This window comes from Cupressus sempervirens, chromosome 10, assembly GCF_028749045.1.
Source record: "Cupressus sempervirens isolate cs-2001-9-10 chromosome 10, ASM2874904v1, whole genome shotgun sequence".
In the NCBI taxonomy this organism is placed as follows: domain Eukaryota; kingdom Viridiplantae; phylum Streptophyta; class Pinopsida; order Cupressales; family Cupressaceae; genus Cupressus; species Cupressus sempervirens.
The window spans coordinates 712621630-712646964 of record NC_143127.1 but is presented as its reverse complement, the minus strand read 5'-3'; positions in this window follow the sequence as shown (position 1 = coordinate 712646964).

The window sequence follows — 25335 nt, the reverse complement described above, 5'->3', positions numbered from 1 at the left end:
TCCTATAGTAGAGAAAGAATTTTTTCCCCATAGTTCTGACTTTGAGAGTACTATGCTCTTAGGTGGTCTTTTTACAACACCTTTTCAAAGGGAATGACTTTACCCAGATAAAATTGTATCATCCATGAGAGATATTATCTTCAGATCAAATGATTTAGGAGGCGTAAATCAACATCTAAGACCTAAAAGCATTTAGTCAAGTAGATCTCACCCTAGACATGTTCCTTATTTTGAGAGAGATCTCATTAATCTAAGTGATCCTATGGAATCAAAGGCAAATATTACTAACCCTGATCATCTATTGATAAAGGTAGAAGCTCTTAGGAAATAATTTTCTGAAGAAGATGCTAGACATATCCATTTGGAAAATGAGAAGGAGAAAATCACTATGAATACTCTCATTGAAAGAGACAAATGCTTAGAAGAATGGTTGCTTTGCGAAAACAAAATAATAAATTAGAGGATAAGTCTACTTCCTTAATTTTAGATCTATTTGGGGATATGGGGGAAATGAGATCCAAATTTCACGAGAATGAATATACTATGGAAGAAAAAAGAGATCACGTGGTTGTGAAAATCCAACCGTATAAGCCCATTGGAGAGAAAACTAAAACCCATATAATTGATCTTACCACCAAAGTTGTTGATAAGGGTAAGAAGAAGGTAACTAGAGTCAAGATAAATGAACCAAATGTTATATCCAAAAATGGCCCTACCATGTCAAAAATAGATCTAGAATTAGAAAAGGATAGGAAGGAGTGGGAAGATGTAGCAAACAAACTTGAGAAAGTAGAGAATGAAGCTCAAGAAATAGAAATGAGGAAGCCAATTTGGTTTATAACATCTACCTATGGTTTGAATACAAACCAAGGTCAACCTTTATTAAGAATTTTTTCTACTATAGCCTCGTGTCCCACAGTGAGTAATTTCATTTCTTCTCAATTTGGCCCCTCTTCCTCTTCTAACATAGTAGCATAGCAAGCTGGTGTCCCACCGGGAAAAAAAATTCTCTAGAATCAAGTTATTGGGTCTAGTTCTGCTAGTGTTGCAATTTTTACAAAGAGACCTATATATATATATATATATATGGATATATATAAATAAATATATTTCCTAGGTATCTCTAGTCCTCCAAATCTTGTTCCAAATGCTCTAAGAGATAAGGCTACAATTTTTTTGGAAATAATGCTATCAGTGGTGAAGAGCACATTAGAAAGTTTAAAGATATGTTAAATGATTATGAAGTTTAGCATGAATTTATTTGTAAACTCCCTCATAATGGATGCTAGGGATTGGTAAAGGTGATTACCTAATAATAGCATTATTTCTTGAGAAGATCTTGAAAAATGTTTTAAAGAACAGTATGGGGATAATACTAATGCTAGTTTTACATTGAATGGATTCAACAATATAAATCAAAATCAAAGTGAGTCTACATTTTATTTCAATGTTAGATTTCAAAAGAAAATGTTCAAATTGTTCCAAGTAATGAGGTTGGATGAAAATATTTTCCTTACAACATATTTCAATGCCTTGGATAGTCAAATGGATTACAGTTTGAGAGATAAAGATTCTAGAATGTTAAGAGAAGCTATGAGAATGGTTGTAAACATTGAGAATAATAGGAAAGCTTATGGGAAGCTAGGAACAAGAGATGATCCAAATCTTTTCAATCTTCATAGTAAAAAAAAGGAAAATGATAAGCTTGTTGAAAATAAGAAGCCTAAAGAAGAAAAATGGATTAGATGTTCAAATTATTGAAGAATATGAATCCTCTAGTTGGAAATGCTAACAAAGAAAACGCAGGTGATAAACCCTAGTTCAATAATTTCAGCAAACAAAATAGAATGTAGAATTATCCTGAGACAACCCAATGGAAGGATAGGAAACATATTGTTCCTCATACCAAGAATGCTAGTGAGAAGAATACCCCTAATCCCCTCTAAATGCCTCTCTCAACATGAAAGATGACTCTCCATGGTGTTTATTATGTTAGTTTCCTCATTCACCAAAATATTGTGTTGTTGCTATCTATTTTTCCACTAGTTAGAATGAATATGAGGAGAGGTCTAATCAAGTAGAGAATGTTGATGATGTGAGCTGTAATTTTCTTGAATATTATTACAATGTGTCTAATTGTGATAAAACTAACTAAAAGGCCCACCCAAGAAAAAATTGACCAAATTAGTGATAATATGGTTGCACAAGTATAGACTTGGGGTATGATATTTAAAGATAATGATGGTAAGGTGGTTAGTTTTTTCATTAAGGAGGTAGATCACAAAGTGAAAAATGTAAGTAAGCCTAAGCAGGGTCATAACATCAAGGTCAAAACTATGAGTAAGAAGTAGGAACCCAAGAAATGAAAAGATTGAAAAATCCCCAAATCTCAGAATAATGATAAGCAAAAGGGAGAAGAAAAAGCATCCCTTGTAACTACTGGAAGAAATGAACCAAAAACTCATGATGTTGCTAGTAATTTTGAAAAGAAAAAGGAGGTGAAAAGTATGTATTATGAAAATTTTCCTAATTCTCCTACTGACATGTTATCTATGTTGTCATGAATTATTGTCAAAGTCCCACTCTTTAAGTTATTAAGAATCCCATAGCATAAGGATAAATCTATATTGGGTTTAGGAATTATAAGAAAGGTGTTGGTCTTATTTATAACATAAATGAGATCCCTATTGAAAATACTGAACCATTAGAGATAGAAGTGGTAGTATGTCAAATCCCACCTATGTATTTGGATGATTTAGTTAATCAACGTCTAGAAAATATTGACCCATTTTTCTTAAGTATTATGGTAAATGGGAAGACCTTAAAGAATTGCATGATAGATTTTGGTGCATCAAATACAATGATGCCTTTTGATGTCATGAAAGAGGTAGGGTTGAAAGTGGATACTTTTCAAGGTAGATGTTGTGCCATGCATCAAAGGGAGGCTATTGTCATAGGGACCATAATTGCATTACCTTATAGGTTGGTTGCTAATCCTAGTAAAGAGTAGAAAATGAGTATTTAATTGATATTCCAACCTAATATGTTATGTTGTTTTATAAATAATATTGCATAATATGAGGCTTTATTGATAGGGTTAAGGTTAGCTCATAAACATGGTATTAAGTGCTTCCATGTTGTTGGTGATTCTAAATTAATCATTTCTTAAATAAGAGCAGTGCATGTCTCTAAGAATAAGATATTGAAATAGTATAGGAATGATGTTTGGGATGTGATAGAAAGTTTTGATGCATTTGGGATAATATGGAAGGATAGAAGCAACAATAAGATGGCTGAATATTGGGCAAATATTTCTATAAAACCTAATGATGTGACTTTTGTTGGTTTATCAAAAGTAGAAGAGCAGATCAGACCATCTATCCCTAATAATATTAGAAATTGGCAAGTCTTTGAAGATGACGCAGATATTATAAGGTTTCTAAATTATGAAGACTAGTTTTGGGGACAAGAGATTGATTATGTAGCACTTTTGGAAACAATAGATGGCAAGGATACCATTTTTGGTGAAGAGGTTGTTCAATTGAAAAAAAAAAGATTACCAAGGGATTAGTTGTGTTAGAAACTATCTTTGATAACCTTGATAGATCTAAACCAAGTGAAAAGGAACATGATGTAAAAGATTTAGAAGAGATAAACCTTTGAACCCAAGAAGCACTAAAAAGGTTGTATGTAGGGATGAAGTTATCTCCTAGAATTAGGCAAAATTTGATTTATTTACAAAATAAATAAAGACATGTATTTTCTTTGTCATATGATGATTTAAAGGCCTATAAAGAGGATTTTTTCAACATGAAGTCCCATTGAAAGAAGGAGCTAAACCTTTTAGACAAAAATAGAGGTCAATCAATCCAATTCTAGCACCATGGATGTAAGAAGAACTCAAAAAGTTGAGGGATGCAAGGATAATCAAACCAATTAGGTATTATTATGCAAGGATGATATAAGATTATGTATTGATTTTAGGAATCTAATTATATATTCATTAAAAGAAAATTATGGCCTACCCAATATGGAAGCCATGTTGCAAAGAGTAACTGGGTCAAAATTGATGTCCTCGATGGATGGTTTTTTCTAGATAAAATTAGGTGGTTGAGAAAGAATTAGAATAGTACAAGACTGTATTCACAACACCTTGGGGAACATATGTTTACAATAGAATGCATTTTGGTTTAAACAATGTTGGTGCTACTTTCCAGAGAGTCATGTGTGTGGCTTTTGTAGACATAATTGATAAATTTCTAGTGGTATATAGAGATGATTTAACATCATACTCAAAGGATGAAAATGACCACTGTGTGCATCTAGAAAAAGTATTTATCAGAGCTCTCAAATATAGTATTTCCTTGAACCCCACGAAGTGTTCTTTTGCAATCATTAAGGATAAATTGTTAGGTCATTTGGTTGGGAAGAAGGAGTTAGCATAGACTTGGAGAGGGTGGAAGCTATAGAAAAAATTCAAAAACCTTAGAATGTGAAATCCATTCAATCCTTCTTGGGCAGGTTAACTTTCTTAGGAGATTTATTACCAATTTTAGAAAAATAAGTAGATATATTACCAAAATACTAAAGAAAGGTTCTAAAATAAGACGGGATGATGAACCTATTGGGACTCAAAATTGCATTCCCATTTTGAGTACCATTTCAAACTTTTAAGCCTTATAAGTGCACTTAAATGGATGTGTACCAGGCTATCTTTTTGAGGCATAAGATGTGTTTAATGTTTCTAAAACCTTGAATTTGGTATATCCATGTGTCCCATGAAGATAAATTGCCACAACAATAGGTAGCCTAGTTTGCATTTGAATATCTCGCACCCAGTAATGTTTCATGACTTGCCACTTTGGGAGTGTTTAGTATGCATATTAGAGAGCCTATGTTTCAGATTTAAATTTGTTTCAACATATTTTGACTAGGTTTTGAATCCCTCAAAGTTGATTGTTTATTGTTGTCATGCTGATGTAAATTGTTCAAAATTCTAGGAGGACCTATTTGACCAGTTATAAATTTGACTAGTTGATCAAAATGAAAAAATTCCTTTTGCATTGCACTCTAGAGGTTAGACACTTGTTGTGTTTCAAATTTGTGTCTATGAAACATTCATTTGATCAGTTTTTTAACACAATTCCAAATGCATTTTTTGATGTTTTGCCAGTGTCATAAAGTACAGATTGATAGGTACCCTTGTTGGAGATGTCATAACTCTGAATCCCTAATGGGTGAGATCGTACCATTGTATTATAATCTAAAACTTCTTCAAGTGTGCTAGTTTTGAAATCTTGATGAATCTATTTGCACAATTTCCCAAGTCCATTCTATTTGAAAAAAATATTATTATGCCATTATTTGCATTCCTTCAAATCAAAGTACCCCACTTTGACCGTTCACCAACTTCACCCATTTATTCATCATGAGGCCTAATTGAAAATTTATTCTCTCCTCATGATAGTTAATTAATGCCCTAGTTTTTACGCCCTTAAGTGTTAGTTTGGCCTATTTTCAAAGTCAAAACTAAATCCATTTTATGGTTTTCTAACATGTTTGTTTGCAGGTAGTTCTGAGAAGTTAACTTTGATGGTCAATATCATTTGAGTCAAGTGTCATCATGAGATAGGAGCTGACAGGGTAAGAGAATGTGGAATAAAGAATTAGTGTGTCAGATCTAAAGGCTCAACCAGGTGATTTAGTCAATTTTCAAGGCCAGTCAATGGACCCCTTGGCACAAAGTTGACAAGTTTTAGAAAGAGATGAAAATGAGTTTTAAATGTTCAATTAATGATCGATTTTTTTTCAATCACTGCAATGAATTCAAGAAGGTCATATTGAGTAATTGGGTCTTTTGGTTTGATATTCTTTAGGCAAACCCACTTTGGCACCCATATGTTTGTCATTAGGTTACTGAGATAATATTATGGGATTCAACAATGTCTGAAAGGGGGTGATATCATGAATGGCTATAAAAGTAGTCTATGAAACTTTACATGTTAATAGCATTCAAAATGCACATACTAAAGGTCAAATTCAATGGAGTGTGCATTAACCACACACAATAAACAAAAGAATTCGTCAGTGAAGATTGAGGGATAAGTTTGAAGTGTTATGATTCTTTGCAAGTGGATATTAGATGCATTGCATGTGATGCTATCAATGTTAACAAGTGGTGGTAAAGCATGATCAATGTATACATATAAGTGAAAGATCAATTACTAAAAGATGCATATATTGAACTCTAAGCAGCCACCTTCATATGACGTAAGTGAGGTATAAATTGCATTTTCCAATAGCTTTCCTTGTAGGCAAATAATAAACATGGCAGAGCTACATAGAAGCTTCCTGTCTAGTTGAAAATTTTTAGGCTACCATTGAAAAACCTTGTAGCCCAGTGAGGAGGCCTCTACCTACTATAGGTGGTCAAAACCAACTCAACACATTTCATTTTATCTTCTACCAAGTTAGAAATTGGGAGAGATGCCTCAGGTGTACCACGGTCATATGGAAACATGTATCCGATGGAGAGGATGTATTTTAAGCATAGATATCTTTATCTAATTTTTTTGTAGGAAAATATTGTAGGTAAATGGAAAGAGATAAACCCGATTAAGTAAGTGAGTTGCCAGTCATGTTAAAGTGGAAGTAAAAGTAAATGGTGGAAGGATCCATTGATGGTTTAAGTGTTTGATGGGCTATAAAATGTTTTCAACACCATCTAGCTTGCTAGTCCCTCAACAAAAAACATACACACATTTGTACACATCCTAACCTTTGGAGAAAGCCACAATTGTTTGGGGGAGTAGTTTAAGTCAAAATGAAGAAGCTTCCAGCTAGCAAGGGAGGTGTATAGAGTGGGAGGGGGAGAAGAATCAAATGTAGAGCAGTAGAAGATTAGTTAACTATTTCAACTGCCCCTCTAGTGTTTTCTGTCTTATTCTGATGTGTTGAGTGTAGAGATGTTGGAAGGGGAAGGGCATTTTCCATTTTCCTTGGCTTTCCTAAAGAGAAAATGCATAAAAAATAATCCCAGATTCAGGCCAAGGAGGTTTTTTGAAGTTGTTTAGATACCATATTATAAAATAACAAGTTGTCTCAAAGGCTCATGGCTTTTGGAGATGGGCTCATCATAAGGGTCCCATCGTAGATGATGCTAGCTAGAGGAAAAAGGAAAATTTTGAATGAAAGCACTAACATCTACCACTGACATGGAATTTTGAATGATCCAAAAAGAGACAAGTGGCAACCATCTAAGTGAACCAAATGACAACACATGGCATGAAGTTTGAGGTCAAAGATGATATGGCAGTTTTAGAATCAATGGTCCAGATTTTGCCACATGGTGAGATTCGATGGCATGCACTTCCCCATATTGTGAATATGCACAAAAATTAGAGGAAGTGGGGAAGCACCTTGTTGCCACATGACAGTGGGCTCGAGTCAATGGTGACATGGAAAGGGTAGTTTTTTGGTGAATCAAGAAGTGCCATGTGACAAGTGATGTGGCAAGGGGCCAGCAAGCAATGACATCGTATAGTGACTATGTAAAGGGTTTAATATGAGACTGCCACATGGTAGATCAATCAACCAATCGGAGGGTTCCACATGGAACCTAGTGGTAGGTGATGATGCAGGCCTAGACCAATGGCATGTTGACAAGTTCCAAGGCTAGTCAAAGCAAGTTGACCCAGATTGAGAAACAAGAGGGAAATTTCAAAAATAAAATTTGAATATTTTGATATTTCCTTCAAAAGGGCATGTAAACTTGTAAGGCAATTAAGGAGTTTGTTTTTCAATTTGATCCTTTGGGCATCTCTACTAAGACAATATAGGACTATCATATATCGTTGGAACTGGGAGAGAATAAGATTTGTGCATATGGGGTCTATTTTTACATATGAAGCAATTTGTCCAAGTTATTCATGGTTTTGTACTAGGTACCCATTTTTCAATCACATTTAGGTATAGCAGTTCAGATTTAATGTTTTAGCAAGATGGTGAACTAGATGTGTGCCAAAGGAAATAGGGATATAGTTAGAGACATATTTTCTCATGTCCAAGTCAGTTTAGTGAAGGTTTTATCAACATTTGAAATCCACATTTGAAGCTTTTGTCAAAATAATGGTGTTCATCAATTAGAAGAGATATTTCAAGTTTTTTGAGACATAATGATGAGATTCCTCTCTAATTTTGATTATAGAGAGATGAGAAATGCTTTGCAAGAATAGGGAATGAAGATTCAAGTGGACACATGTCATTTCTAGATCAGATCCAAAATTTCATTCCTTTCTTATATCTTTCATTTTCTCTCTAATTGTAAGGGTTCCAGTTTTTACTATGAGACCATAGGGTTCCAGTTTTATATATTTTTCATTTTTGTGATACCATGTTGTTTTTAGTTAGTCTCTGATGCCACAAGGTTAGATCTAGAACTATATTTCCACCATTTCTTTAGCTTTCTCTCTTGCATGAACAATAGTAAATGAAGTTAATGTAGATAATTCTGATCTATTCAGTAGTTTTGTGGGGCATTTACATGCATCTTGAGTGTATAGTTTCAAAGAAATGAATACAATGAGAAACAAAATTCTTAGTTTCATTCTTATTCTCATCTCCTATTTTTGTAATTTGCAATGTTTTGTGGTTTAGGGACAAATAACTTAGACCCTTTTACATTGCCTTCAGGTTGTATGTGTAGTATGTTTTTCTGTTGGAACAAAAAGCTAAGTAAATGCTTGATATATTTGATAGGGTTGTTGGTTATTTGAGAAGGATATTTCATGAGTATGAGGTCTTTATGAACAAATAATATTTTATTCAAAAAATAATAGGATAGATTTGATATTTTGATGTATGGAATATGCAACTGATGTCATAGATGCATGTGTGTGACTTATGGAACTGCCCAATAGATAAGGCACTAATCAAATACAAGATCATTTATTTTTTACTATTGCCTATTTGGGATCTTCTGAAATTAAACTTATAATCATCCATTTCCATTTTTGTTTAAGAGTTGAAAGGATTCCCTCACTAAGATTGTAGATTTCATAGGATTTTCAATTTTCTACTGCACATCTTTGTTATTGCATAAGTATATGAGAAATAAGGGTTTTATATATTTTGTTAGATTCAAGTGTAGGCTTTGAGTACTGGTACCATATGAATGAATATGAGGTACACCTACCTAGGTTTTGCAAAGCCTAAAGTAGAAGAAGGGTCTAGCCTTATAGTTCGCCTAGTGTCTCAAAGGGTCTATTGTAGATGGGAAGTAGCTACCTCTAGATGTATTATGTTCCTATTGGGATAATTTGAAGTGTAAAACTTTAAAACACCAAAAAAATGATGACTCTATTGGGGAGTCTATGAAGAAATTCATTTCCAAAAGTATTGGAGTCTCTAGTATAAATTGCATTTTTAAAATTTGTATGATAGATAAACCTTGAGAATTTGAAAAAGATTCAATACGGCATGAAGAATTTTCTATAGCAATAAGGTCATGAAGTGTTTTCTATTTATTTGCTAAATATTCATGTCTCCTAGTAATTTTTTATCCATTTGCAGTAGTATCTTTGAAGGTTTAGTGTAAATTGTGTTGTTCATACAAGTGTTCATCTTTAATCAAGTCAGCCAGATTTTTTTTTCGAAAACTTGTTGTTGTAAAATCAAGGTCAAGCATAAACAACAAGGTTTTGTTCTCTTTTTCAAGTTTATAAATCTACAAGAGTGGTTTGATGATTTGAATTTCTCCTACAACTAAAGATCTAGTTTAGATTTATCAAGTGACAAATTATGTTTTATTTCTCACATGTGTGAGTGGAAAATCTAAATCTCTATACCAATTGTTCCTAGTTGATTTCATCACAATATTTTGAAGGAATTTCAAGGTTGTATTGGTAGATTTGAAGCTTTTGATTGTTCCTTGGAAAAGAAATCTTTCTTCACAAGTTTAAGGTGTTGTTGCATCTGCTGCAATAATAAATAGAAGTGTTAAAAAGTAAATCACAGTAGTGATTTTTTTTTTTCTCTTTAAAGAGGTGGTGGTTCTACTTGGTTTTGATTAGTGGTGTGAAGGATTTTTTAGTATGCACCGATGCCAAATCAAAAGACCAAAGTTTTGCATCAACACATGAAGGTATTTTGATTTTCATGTTTTCTTTCTATGGAAGTCAAGTGTCAAAAATGGTTTCCTCATTTTAGTGATTTTCAACACTAGAAGAAGGAGGTAAAAAATTTATTTTAAGATGGAATCAAATCTTAGATCTGAGATTAGTTTTCCAAATTTTAAAATTTTAGAAATTGTGGTTAACAATATTGCTATGTTGAACAAGAAAATCCACATTAAGATTATTAGTATAATAAGAAATGAAGTAGGAAGTAGTTAGGGTCTAAATGTTGAACAATGTTATCTAAAGCCTATATTTGTAATCAACAAGATGCCTTTTCATTCTAGATTTGAGGAATCTTCCTTGCCCAGTTTTTTCCTTGACATTCTAGTGCCTAATTCAGTTAAAAGGTTAGCACCTATAAGATTACAAGAGTTTTTGCAAGTTGAAAGATTCATTAAGGAGATGGAAAGTGATAATTCTAGAGTTCATGTTATATCTTCTAATGATGATAATGGGTGTGTTGAAATTCCAGGTAGTAATGAATATAATGAATCCATATATAGTGATAATTTGTTTGCCAAGTGTGAAGAGATGGATTCAAATGCTAGTGAATCAAATGATTGTAGTCAACATGAAGAAGAAAAATATGAAAGTGAAAATGAGTCTTCTGATAGTGAGTATGAAGTTGAAGAAGTGTATAATAGTAGTAGGGGTAGTTTGTGCCATGATGAGAATGAATGTTGTAATGATTATGATGTTGCTGATTATTATACTAATGTCTCTACTACTATGAGTTCTTCATGTCATCTCAATAATAATTATAGCTAGGAGAAGATTTGTGAGGCAATCTTCTTGAGCCCTGATGAGATTTCAGCTTTGTTGTCTTGTGATTTTAAAAAGTATATAATTGTTATAAAGGATTCTCATATTTTCCCTTATGACATTTCTTCATTTAATCAAGTCACTTCCCCAAAATATGATCTGGGAAGAGATACAAAACCAAAACAATCTTTATCAAATTTTGGAGGCATATATGATAGTACCTCAAATGTTTTTGCACGTGATGACTTGTTAGATATGGGGGATGTTAGTGAAGGGAAGTTTGATGTTGTTTCAAAATCTTCTCATGTTGATGATAGTGTTGCAATCCATTTTGACATTTCATGTGATGAAAATAAAGTTAGTAAAGGTTATATTGTTGATCTTGAGCTTTCCTTTTGTGCTAATAAGTCTTACATTGATAAGTTCAAGGTTCCTTCTAATAGTTTGTTAGATTAAGATAATTATTATGATAAACATATTTTAGTTCAACACTTTCAAGATAAGTTTTCATACTTGGTGACTAATTAGTTGTCTAACTGTGAAAGAATTTTAGCGAATGATGAATTTGATTTGATGAGTAACATGACTACAAGTAGGCAACAATTAGACTTCACATACTCCTTACATCTAGTTACACAAGGTGAGTTGAAAATTCTTGACACATACAACTTTTTGAACAAAGTAGAATATGAATCCTTTGTGTTTCCATTTGATAGCATGCAGAATCATATGTAGATGATAGTTTTTAGATTGATTCTAATTTACATGAGCATGTTGATGTTGGAATAATTCATTAATTGTATATTGTCTTTGATGTTACACAAAATGTCATATCAGTATTATTCAGTGTATGTTGGGCTCACTTGAGCATTGAAGACTATTTTCTATAGCTACAAAATAATCCAGAGTTTGCCTAGTTTAGAAAGTAGTATCTACCGAGTTCACTCGGGCATTAAAGGAAAGTCTATGGAAGATGAGTGTTAACCGAGCTCACTCAGTTACCAAAGGAACTTTATGAGTATGCAGTGTTGACAAATATTCAATTAGTTAACATAGGAAAATCATTTCTAATTTAGTTTCGACCACGTAGGGTTGGCTAATGAAGGATTTTCTTATTTTGGCATATTAAGTTTAATTGATTTATCTGATGGTTCTAGCCAACTGAGAAGTTGAATATTAATTATTCTAAGTTGTATTTGAGCTAAATTGACAATATGAAAGATATAAATAAAAGGTCAAATTGAGAGAGTGACTGTGAGTTTGAGAATGTGAATGCATGGAAGATTTTGAAGATCTAATGATGAAAAGAGGAGGCAAATTAGAAGGATAATCAAAATATCCTTGTGAAGCTAAAAAGATATATTCAATCAAGAAGGATCAAGTACAAGCTAGAATTTAGATCTATAATAAAAAAATTAGTTCAATCCAAATTAGGTCATGTCATTGTTACTCTAATCATTGTAGTAGTGATCTAAATTTCTTAACAGCCATTTGTAAATCCTCTAACAAGGTGGCAGTTCTATTGAATTGTCTAAAGACCTCTAACAAGGCCACTTCTAATAGGGTGATTAAATCCTCTAATAGTGTCACACCAAATAGTGTATTTTGTAACTTTTAACAAGGTTGGATCTTAACAAGGCTTACTTCAAAAAAGTGAAAAATGTTAACTAGTTGCAATTGGTGGTTTTTCCCAAATTGGATTTTCATCTTAAATATTGGTGTCAAATGTGTTCATGCTATTTATTTTATGTGTTTTCAACTAAGTTAAAGTAATAATAATCACAGATAACATCTTAAGATTTGTATGTTAAGTGTTTGTCGAGAAATTACAGTGTTTACCTTGTTACAACATTTCTTCGTTTATTGAGAATCAACAGAGTTAAGTTTTCACAGATGTGTTTTGTACTGACATCTAAGGAATTCTAGATTTATTTTTTTAGTAACTAACTCACCCCACTCCTCTTAGTTACTCCTTATATTTCTAATAGTTGATTCATTTCATCATAGTGAGCATGATGTAGAAGTAAATGTTGATTGGTATATGCATTATGATGGTGAAGGAAGTTATTTCATTTTGCTAAATGAGTTGTATCATAATGATGATTATATTTTTGAAACTAATGGAAGTGATGTTTTGAACTTACCTTCTGAAAATGGAGATAAAAATTAGATATATGAAAGAGGTAAGAAGTTTTGATAAGTTCTGTTGGCTTGGGGAGATCATTTGTATAGTTTACGAGTAATTGTTTTTTCTTTCGATAAGTTGTTTGAGAGAAGCTTTTGTTTTTAGGTGTGTGGTCTACTTCTTCTAGTGATGTAGATGGCTCAATAGGATCCAAGAATTTAACATAGATATTCAGTTTACCAAGTTAGTCAAAGGACAAGGACTTGCTAAGTTGATGGAAGAGGTTAATCTTGAAGTAAACCAGATAAACTAGCTTGATGATGATTGTAGAAGTGCATTGTGTGACATAGATATTTTTGATTGGTACAAGGAGATAATATTTTACTTACAACACATAAAAGTTCCACCAAGGATAAATGATAATTAGAGGATAGCCTTAAATTTCTAGGCTATCATATATGTTATTATATGTGAGTAACTATGGTGGAGGAGTATGACACCCAATTTTTTCCTAAAGTGGGATGCACACATGATGGTCTTCAAGTTTATGGATTTGGAACTATTAGTATCTATCTAGATTCTATAAAACAACAAGTCCTTGCACAATCTAGAGATAGATGGGTGATTGCATCACTAGAGCAACTAGTTGAGATGCACTGTAATAAAACTTGAGGAAATCATTGATAAACCAATCATATAATGAAGAGGAAACTTGAAACCTTGAATGTTGAAATGACAAAATGAAATTTATCGAGGATCAAACACCTATGCCAGAGTTACAACACAAGGTGGAGTTGATATTAGATATGGTAGAGGTAGATATTTAGAAGTTTGATCAAAATTTAAGGCACGAGAGAGAGTCTATGGCAATATACTAGAAGGGGAAGGAGAGCTTTTAGAAAGAGACGCATGGTAGAAACAACAACTAGACAACATAGAGGATATTATGGGAGCACTAGATAGAATCTAGGAAAGTGTTATGGTAGGTACTATGACATTGGAATCACTTGCAAGTGTCTTTGAGAATTTACAATCCAAATATCAGGAGGACTACAAGTTGTGTAATTTTTCATGTATTTCATCTTCATTTTCTTTGTCATTTCTTATAAGTGTTTCAAGGTTGGGAACCACTTCAATATCCTTTGCATGGCTTAGAGGTAATGTCATTTAGGAAGAGGCTTCTACAAGGGAATGAGCCTCATGATTATGGCATTTACACATAAGAAGAACTTGTTTCTTCAACTCCTTACACTCAACTCTTCACTGAATTTATTCTTCCAGCAGCGAGAATAGCTGCTAAAAATTCCTAGGAGCCAAGGGACATTGAACACATGTAGTAGATACTTGGGATCCTAAAAGGGAACAATTTATTTGATCTTGCTAGCTGGGAACAATTGATTGTTCATTTTATTGTACCTAATATGATGACACTTCTACAAGAATTTTCAATCAACCCAACTAATCATCAACTAGACCAATTTAACTAGGTTATGGCTTGTTTCTTTCTAAAAATATCTACTATGATATGTTTTTGTAAAATTTCTTGCGAACTCTATCCATCTTTCCTAGTTTTCATTATTTTTTGTATAGGATCTTGAGGTAAGTCACTTAGCATGGGTTGAGTGAGTTTTATTATTTTATTATTTGGATTATGGAATATGTATGTAGTTGGATCAATTTTTCTATTGTGATAAGATGTAATAAGTAACTTTAAAAAGATCTATTTGTATATATACAAATATACATGCATAGACACACACATATGTGTATGTATGTATATGTATATATATATATATATATGTATGTATGTATGTATGTATGTATGTATATATGTATATATACATACATAAATATGTATATATATATACATAAATATGTATAAATATATATATACATACATATATACATATATATATACATATATGTATATATATATATCTACATATGTATGTATATATATATATACATATATGTATATATATATGTATCCATATATGTATACATATATATGTATACATATATGTATATATATATATATGTATACATATATGTATATATATATATGTATACATATATGTATATATATATATATGTATACATATATGTATATATATATATGTATACATATACATATATATATATATATATGTATACATATATGTATATATATATATATATATATGTATATGTATATATATATATACATATATATATATATACATACATATATATACATACATATATATATATACATACATATATGTATACATATATGTATATATATATATATGTACACATATATGTATATATATATATGTATACATATATGTATATATAAATATACATATACATATGTATATATGTGTGTGTACATACATATATACATATATATGTGCATGTGTGTGTGTATGTATGCTTGCATGCATGTATTTATATTATATTTTATTAAATTAAATTTTAAATCATATTTCTAAAATCTCCTAACATTAATTAAAAGTATAAAAGAAAAATGATATTCTACTTTCCTTGTAAAATTCAATCTTTATATGCATTTGTAAAAACATAAGTTTATCCATCCCATTTTCTCTACAACTTAAGTAGAAAGAAGGGCAATCATGACATTCTTGAGAAGGCCCTAATTCATGTTTGAATATGTTTAACCGCAATTCCACATTTAAAAAAATGGCCTTCAAAAAGTTGAGAAAAAAAAATGGTAGGATGATCGTATATGTAATGTAGGGGCATCTTGTTGAGTTGTTATTTTGTATGATGCTAAAAGGCAGGGATCCTTTCGAGCCCCTCTCTTGAAAATATAATCTAAGATCAACTCCAAGGTTCTAGGAAGTCTTACAACTTACTAAAATCCACTCAATTGAAGATAAATGTGTATGTTCACGAGGAGGCCTTTGCTAGTTTTGAACAAGTTCAGATAATCTATTTGATCTGTTGTTTGAAAAAGTAACCATAAAATGATTTTTTTTCATATTTTTTGTTTTTATGATGAATGCAATTTCTCAATGCAACTATATGAATTCACATTTTAACCAAGTGTTAGAAAAGAAAATAAAAAAGATAAGGTAAGGAGAGTTTAAATAAATAACCGAGGGGGAAATTTCTTACAGACATAAACCATAGTATCAACACATCTATGAATTAAATCATCAAAAGGCATCAGGTAGGACATAAATGAAATTAGGAGAAGTGCTTCCTTAAATCCACTAATGCAATCATCCATGGAAACTTAATATAAACTGAAAGATGTTTCATGTCTCATCAAATTGCAAGGCCACAAAAAGTGTGCTCATGTGAGATGTGATGCTATACAAGAACAAAGATGATCCTTTCTCCAATATGTTACGTCAACAAAATTCATTAAGATGAGAAAAACACTAGAACTAAAAGGTCGCACAATCATAACAACCCAATCAAACCATTGGCTCCATTATTATTCATGAGAGCACAATAGCATATATTATTGTATCAAAATAATGGGTTGGAGTACATATTACATCCATGTATTTATAATAAATCATCTGCTCCCTTTGTGTTTGGAGTGAGAGATCTTAAAATGCAAACACATGCTAATTTTTTTTAAAACTAATCTAATTATATACAAACTGACTCTCTAAATGGTGCTAAGTAGCTGTCCATCCTTGTTTATATCTATTAATGGTTGCATAAGCCTTTGCATGACACAAAAGAATAAAATGATGTGAAGATAAGAAAAATGTAGTAGTAAGATAATTTGGAAGTCTCTACAAGCTATAAAAATGGAAGCTTAGCCTTCTTTAGGTGTTTCTAGGAGTTGAACTGCCATCAAAATCTATTTCCAATGTATGAAAACCAACAAATTAGCAAATAGAAATTAACTATCAATGCACTAATTCTTCTTTGAAACTATTGGTGCACCTCTATGAAAAGCATACTTGCACACCTTGGTGAAGAGTTCTAGAAAATCCAAAATTCTTCTAAGTGTCAAAACTAAATTTCCAGCATCTAGGTATTCTTCTCCTTTATAACAATATAATATCTAGATGTTTTCTCTTAAACTTATCTATTATCTTAGTCACTTGAGTAGATTACAATAAATCTAGACACCCGTAATTATCCTTTACTAGCTACTAATAATTACCGACTTCTATTTAAATTGCTACAAAATCTTCAAGCTTGGTGTCCAACTCCAACAATACCTCTTGAATGCTTGTATTATGCCTTTATCTGATGAAGCATCTTCAAATGTTTCTCTAAATTGTTGGACCACTAATTGTACCACAAAAATATTGGTCTTAGACTCATCTTCAAAAAGCTCAAGGAAAGAGACACTGTAGTACCTCTTTGCTTCCAAAAAAATTTCTTGAGTTTGGTCCTTAATCTAATGGATCTTTGCATGTAATCCATCCATTAATTTATTCCCTACTAATATTTTCTCAATCCAATCATCAAGATTGTCTAGCTCTGTGATAGTATACACCTCCATCAGCATATGATACCTTTGACCCTATATTGATTTCAAAGCCTATAAGTCTTTAGCCCAGGTATGTACTTCATCCATTAGCCTAAAATCTTAGTTCATTATTGACACCAACTTGTCAGCACTTGATTAGATGTGGTGCAATAGGTTCAAGTTTCTATGTATTATTTGTATACCCTTCTCTCAAAATTTTCATGCCATCATTGACATGGATCTGACTATGTTCCTATTCCTTTTCTTCCTAGTGTTACTTTGAGAGTGATCTTTGGATTCTCTAGGTCAATGGCACCCACACTTTCATTCAAGTAGCCTCTTAGTACCTCATTTTTCTTCCTTAGCATTATCAACTCTAACTTATCCTAGTCCATATTCCTTAACACTTCCTTCATGTCCATAATGATCATCACTTTGGTTGGATCCATCGTGGGCCTTCCCAACATGACCTCCTTGATTTGGTAATCTTTTGAAGTTGTTTCTTTGGTGCTAGCACGATGGGGAGGAATCACAATATGTGAAAACAAGTCTTGATCTTGGTTCTTCATTATGAAGGACAATGTTCTTGCATAACCCTTAGGTGGCTTGGGCCTCTTTACTACTTTGATCAGTTCCTTCATTCATTCTTCAAGTATCAGGTCTAGCTACCTTTTCTAATGAAACATAACCTCCCTCTTCATCCATGTTGGTGTAGCTCCCATGCGTGACATATAATTGACTCAAGAGGTTGGTTATCAAGTAAGCTCCTTTCTCTTGTCACTTCTTTTTTGAGTCTTCTCATGTTGAGAAAGATCTTGAGAAGGAATCATTATCTCTTGTTGGGATAAGGTCTTAGCCTCTATATCCTAAAGAGTTGCTAAGTTTCTTCTAGTATTTTTCCTTTCTTAGATACTTCATTGGAATGCTTCTGTTGGAACTTCCCTCCCTCATTTTTTTGTTCTTCTACCTCTTCTTAAGTTCTTGAAGGAAGTGGAGCTACTGACCCTTTATCCAAAACTACCAAATCCTGAGATGGTGGTTATGGAATGCTTAGAGGTCCTTAAGGTAGATGTGGTAATTGATTCTAATCCTCCCCTAAGGGTTCACTTGTAGGGGTGTCTCTTATCTTCTTGCATACCATTGCAATATCCATTGTATACATTCAAACTCAGAAAGGTCAAAGACATCAATTCCTTTACCTACCATCTTTTCCTCCTCTGCTACTTTGGTCGAGTGGGTTCTTTGGCTCAAGGGGGAAATTTCTATTTTTTCCCTTTCTTCTTTAACCTTAGCTTATAGGATGGTCTTAGGAACTTGTGGCGATAGATTTATTTTCTTCTTTAATCTCCTCTTCCATGTTCCTACCATAGTTGTTTCCATTTTTTCTTTTTTTAGAGTTGAGGTGGAGGATTCTTCCTCTGTAGTTGCCACTAGTGGAACCCTCTGCTCCTTTAATTGTTCCTCCTCTAGTTGTTTTGATTGTGCCTTCTCTGAAGGCTCTTATGTAGGCTCTTGTGCTTGAGGGTTAACTTGTGCCTATTCAGGTTGTACCTATTGTGAAGGTGTTTAATCTTGAGTTGCTTGCTTCTTTTCCCTAGGATTTTCCCTTTTCCTTTTTAGTCCATGTTCAACTTTGAATTAATCAACCTCCATCTCATGTTGATGTACCATTTCTAGTCATAGTAGAGACTAAATGGGGTAGGTTGGCATAGTGACCTTCGTACCTTTACCTTTTATCAACCTTGTTATGGCTTGTAGGGGGATGTCCAAAGGTTTTGGATCCACTATAAATGGTTTCTTAATCCATTCCTTTGTTAATTTGACTATGTATCTAGCTTGATGAGGGTGGAAGCACAAACCTATGTCACCCTTTGTGATATCCGTAAGGGTTTCGATCGAAACAGTTCTGGCTAGAACCTTTTTGGCCATACAGACGTGGTGCATTCCCACATCGATGTGGCGGCTAGGTTTCCAACCAAAACCCTTTTGGTCAAAAGGGTTTCGGCCGTAACTAGTGCGATTTTATAAATAGTTGAAAATTTCTCTCCGCAGTCATTTTCACTATAGCAATCACCAGCACAGTTAGAGTGTTTTGATCGCAATAGGCAGGTGAATTTTTTTTTTGTTTTTAAAAAAAAATGTTTTATAGTTATTACATGATAATATTAATTAAATGAATTGTTTATAAATGTTTTATTAATTAAATTAATTATATTTTAAATGGTTTTTTTAGTAGTTGATAATAAAGCATTAGTTACATTTTACAAAACATTAACATAGTAAACATTAATGTTCAACAAACCTATTAGTTACATTTTGGAAAACATTAACATACTAAACATTAAGGTTTAACTAATAGGTATTAGTAACATTTACATACAAAAAATTAACATAGTAAACATTAATGTTCAACAAACCTATTAGTTACATTTTAGAAAACATTAACATAGTATAGATTAACAACAAACCTATTTGTTACATTTTAAAAAACATTTTAAATGGTTTCTTAATCCATTCCTTTGTTAATTTAACTATGTGTCTAGCCTGATGAGGTTGGAAGCACAAACCTATGTCACCTTTTGTGATATCCGTAGGGGTTTCGGCCAAAACAGTTCTGGCTAGAACCTTTTTGGTCGTACAGACGTGGTGCATTCCCACATCGATGTGGCAGCTAGGTTTCCAACCGAAACCCTTCTGGTCAAAAGGGTTTTGGTCGTAACCAGCGTGATTTTATAACTAGTAGAAAATTTCTCTCGGTAGTCATTTTCATTGTAGCGATCACCAACGCAGTTAGAGTGTTTTGATCGTAATAGGTAGGTGAATTTTTTTTTTTTTTTTTTAAAAAAATATTTTTTAGTTATTACATGATAATATTAATTAAATGAATTGTTTATAAATGTTTTATTAATTAAATTAATTATATTTTAAATGGTTTTTTTAGTAGTTGATAATAAAGCATTAGTTACATTTTATAAAACATTAACATAGTAAACATTAATGTTCAACAAACCTATTAGTTACATCTTAGAAAACATTAACATAGTATAGATTAACAGCAAACCTATTGGTTAGATTTTACAAAACATTAACATAGTAAACCTAGATGTACTAAATAACATACATGCATATTTTTTATTCACATACATGAGCTAGATGTACTAAATGACATATGCATTTTTTAGTTACATTCAAATTTGTACATATTTATATACATACATATTTTAAATTAAATTTAACTTTCATTTTTATATGTACTTATGTATGTATATCTTAACTTTGCATTTATAGATATCTAGATCTTTGCATATATCATTATGGCATCCAGTACTGGTGGAGCACCTATGTCCTCAAGGGAGGTTAGTGTTCATGGAGGGGGTCCTAGTGCTAAGTCAAGCACAACATATAGAAAGACATCATCTACTAAGGAGAGACAAAATTTATTTACAAATACTATTGCTAGATTATCTTGTGGCCTCGAGTATCTTGATTCTACATTGTTAGCTTCTACCACTCTCCCTAAGAGGGAGAAGGTTGTTTCTATTAGAGATGAATTGTGCCAGATGATTGAGACAATCTTTGGGTACAACCCATTTGATGATATTAGTATTGAGACATTTTACTCTTCCCTTTCTCACAGTGTCACTAGAACTGTGAAGTATTCACAGATTGATGGGTAGGTCTCCACCGCTATGGTGAAGACCATGTTTCTCTTTTATATAGATAGGGCTAGAGTTAGAGGTTATTTAGTGATGAAGTGTACAGATCATCTCGTCGGTCCATTTATATATCTTCGATGGTTAGCCACGTATAACAGGTGGCCACAAAAGGATGAGTTTCCCCTTTATTTATGCAAACAATTATTTGCAAAATTTCATTTACACTAGGATGTCGACTATACAAATTTTCCAATTCATGTTGGACAGGGCTAAGGCTGACTATCAGAGAGATTTAGACCTATGGACACCCCTGCACCTGTTAATAAACATGCAATGGTGGATCCAAACCTTTTGGTCATGCCTAGAGGTCCACAGATGACTACTATGGGTTTGAGGGTTCCTGATGATACAGTTAGGATTCAAATATATTCTAGTATTGCCATAGTTCTCACACAATTATAGGAGATATCTTCAGATAAATGTGGTAGATACATGTTACGATCTCATGGTCCTATCTCGACAGGTGCATCCTCTAGCACAGGAGCTAATGATCTATATGAGATGGTAGATCTACCATCTCCACTAGAGGTTTCGGCCATATCAGATATGGATGCATTACGTTGTATGACATCTTATTTAGTATCTAATCTTCTTGGAGCATATCAGGCATTGTCAACAGTTACAGGGATTCCTCTTTGTGACATTGGTGGACACATTAGCCATATTTTGTCATGCACAGCAGGACCACAACCCTCACAGGGATAGGAGGATATCCCTACACATTTTACAACACCTACTCCTATAGAGGGTCATACAACTCCTATCCCCACAGTAGTCCCCACACCTACTTGGGATCCTGTAGCAATTATTCTTTCTCCTACTCCTAAATAGTTTGGCCTTAGAGTACCTAGATTATGTGATTCAGAGATCACTCTATCACTACATGACTCAAATATCAGTTAGATTTGTAGAGCATTACATGATTATATGGTAAATATTGTAAATTTATACATGCTTATATTTATTTGTTACTAAATAAAATTTACGCATACATATTCTTGAGTGATTCAATTTAACTTGTGTACATGTACATGTGTGTTTTATAGGGTCTTAGTGATAGTCTGTTGCATTTTGGAGATCTATAGACCTTGAAAAATGATGCAGGAGCATCCAGAGGTATAAGGTCAATCCTGTGTCACCCAAAAAAATGTACTTAGACTTAGTTTCTGTTTCATGTGTTTTCATTTTTGGATTTAGAGCATTCCAGAAAAAGAATCAGGTCAAAAGGCCCCACGGTTTGAAAGTTATTGCAGTTTTTTGAGTTTTTGAGACCTCCTAAGAATGCTTCAAAGTCAGGTTAGGGGCATTAAATGACCTTGAAAAGGGCCAAAAAATGGGGGATGAGTGAATCTGGTCCATAGGGCTATAGAGCGCTTCGAGAGCTTTTCAAAAATGTAAACGATTCGTCAATCAGAGCTATGGTTCAAAAGTTATGCCTCCTAGAAGTTCGGTTACAATTTTTGGATTCTTCTAGATTTGCATCGACTTCTAACGCAGCTTCTATTTGGTCGGTGGATGCCTACTAGCACTTTCTAGAATGTACTCCTAGTCCTTAACCCTCTGGGGTCTATTTAAGGAGATTTCTGGCATTGTAAAAGGCAGTTCGGAGTGGAGTTTGAGAGGAGGTACTGAAAAGAGAAATTATCTCCAGATTTATGCTATTGTAAGCCCTTAGGGCATGCTTTGAAGTTTATTTTCTCTGTACTGTTTGTACTAGCTTATATTCTTAGTTAATATATTTCCCCCTTTTCTTTTGTGTCCATTCTGTTCTTGGTTTGTGTCCCCATCAAAAAATCCTCCATGACATGAGTCACAGGTATGTTATGTATTTTCTATTATATATTTTATGGATATATATATTATACACATATGATATTTAATACATACACATATACACATGAATATGTATAATTTTATAATTTTACAAATTTCTTTCATTTGACATATGGCGCAAATCCATATCATAGAGCCTTTTGGGGTCAAGCATTGGGAGGGGGATGTGATTGATGTTAGTTTACACACACATGTCTATTTCATTGATGTTGCCAAGATATATATATATATATATATATATATATATATATATATATATATATATATATATATATATATATGTATGTATGTATGTATGTATGTATGTATGTATGTATGTATGTATGTATGTATGTATGTATGTACATGTCATTTTAGATACTTTTATATCCAGAGATGTATGTTATCTCAGACACATGTGTTATTTTACAGATACTTTTATATGGATATATGTATGTTATTTTAGGTACATGTCTTATCTCAGATACTTTTATATGGATGTACATGTTATTTCAGATACATTTGATGTATGTGGTATTTTAGAGATATTTGATGTCATCTTTTGGAGACATTCTATACGGTATTTTGGATACATTTTACCCATGTATATATACATTATTTCATAGATGCGTTATTTTACATCTAGATGTACATATTATGTTCATGTTGAATGTATACATATGTTTTCAATGTTTAATCAATAAATTTAATACATATTTAAGAATATAACTCAAGAGTATTAGAACTTAATGTCTTATGTACACACATGTTAAATTGATCTTTTAATGTCTTAATGTTTTATGTTTATGCATGTGTTATTCATGTTTATGTATATGTGTTATTCTTGATATATATATTTCAATAAGTTTAATACATAAATTCAATATATTCATGTATATTTTATTCCATAGATGTATGTAACTATGTTCATGTGTTAATTGTAGACATATATGTTTTCAATATGTATGTAAATATGTATATTTTATTGTTTTTAATGCCTTAATCATGCTCCCCTTTTCCATGTCCACTTTCAAAGAAATTCCATAAAAACCTAACATTGGTTCTAGCATTTTGCATCACTAACCATTTAAATGCTTTTGCAGATTTGAATTGTCCCATGAACATGAAACATGATAAGTATCTACAATTATCTATGTACACGTATCAAATTGAAATAGGCATGTACAAATAAATATAAGTTAACATAAAGTTAAATAAATGTGTAAGTTCGTGTATACTAACCTGCACATCCATCAAACCAAATCCAGTGCTCTGAAACATTTATTCCACGATTTCTAAGATCTTTAGAGAACATTGCAAAATCATGAACCACATAACTCTTATCATGAACTCTATCATCACTAATATAGAAATGAACCTCTTTGATGATGGTGCATTCATTTTCATCCAACCTTTCTATTTGATCCACCTCAAATTGTGCATGTCTATAGGTCACTTGCACAAATATTACAACTTGTTTAGAATGATAATATTTCCCTTGAAGCCCTATTTGAGGTGCAAATGTATAATTCTTAGAAAAATCTACATCTAAAAGTATACAACCAAGTGGAATATAATTTTTGGAATCACAAAACTATTTAGCTTGCAATTGTGCACCATGACAATGTTGGATATGTGGATATATCAATGGATGAAACTTGGTCATAAACTCATCGTAATGTAATTCACTCTTATTCAATACAATTTTTCTGGATTCATCTCCTATCTTATTTTGGTATGTCTCATATTCATATCTCATCCATGAAACTGGTGTGGATTCATTAATATTCTCAATTTTCATTTCAAAAAATTTGCATAAATCTCCACAATCTTCACACTGATTTTTGATGCATTGCACTTTGAACTCATCTGAATCTTCTAATTTTTCACATAATATGGACTTCACAAATTCTATTATACTGCTAGGGATGACCAAATTAGGATCAAGTATTGCCATAACTTTTTTTATATGATTGCAAGTGTAGACCAAATTCAAGATGATTTCGACAACAACAAGTTTCACACATCTTATTTATGCATACAAAGCAAGGATGAAAATTCTCAAACATTCTTTGACATATTTTGACATTTGAAAATTCTTGCTTGAATGTTTGAAATAATTCACTTTGAGTTATATCTATGAAATGTTTTGGATTTTCAATTTTGGCCCCCGTCTCTTGATCTTTAATTTGTATAGTATCACACCTGTTGGAAGAAACATGAGAATGTGTGGTCCAAAATTCAATAACTTGTCTTTTCACATCTTTAGAAATTCTTTCTTTTTGAGGAACTCTACAAATA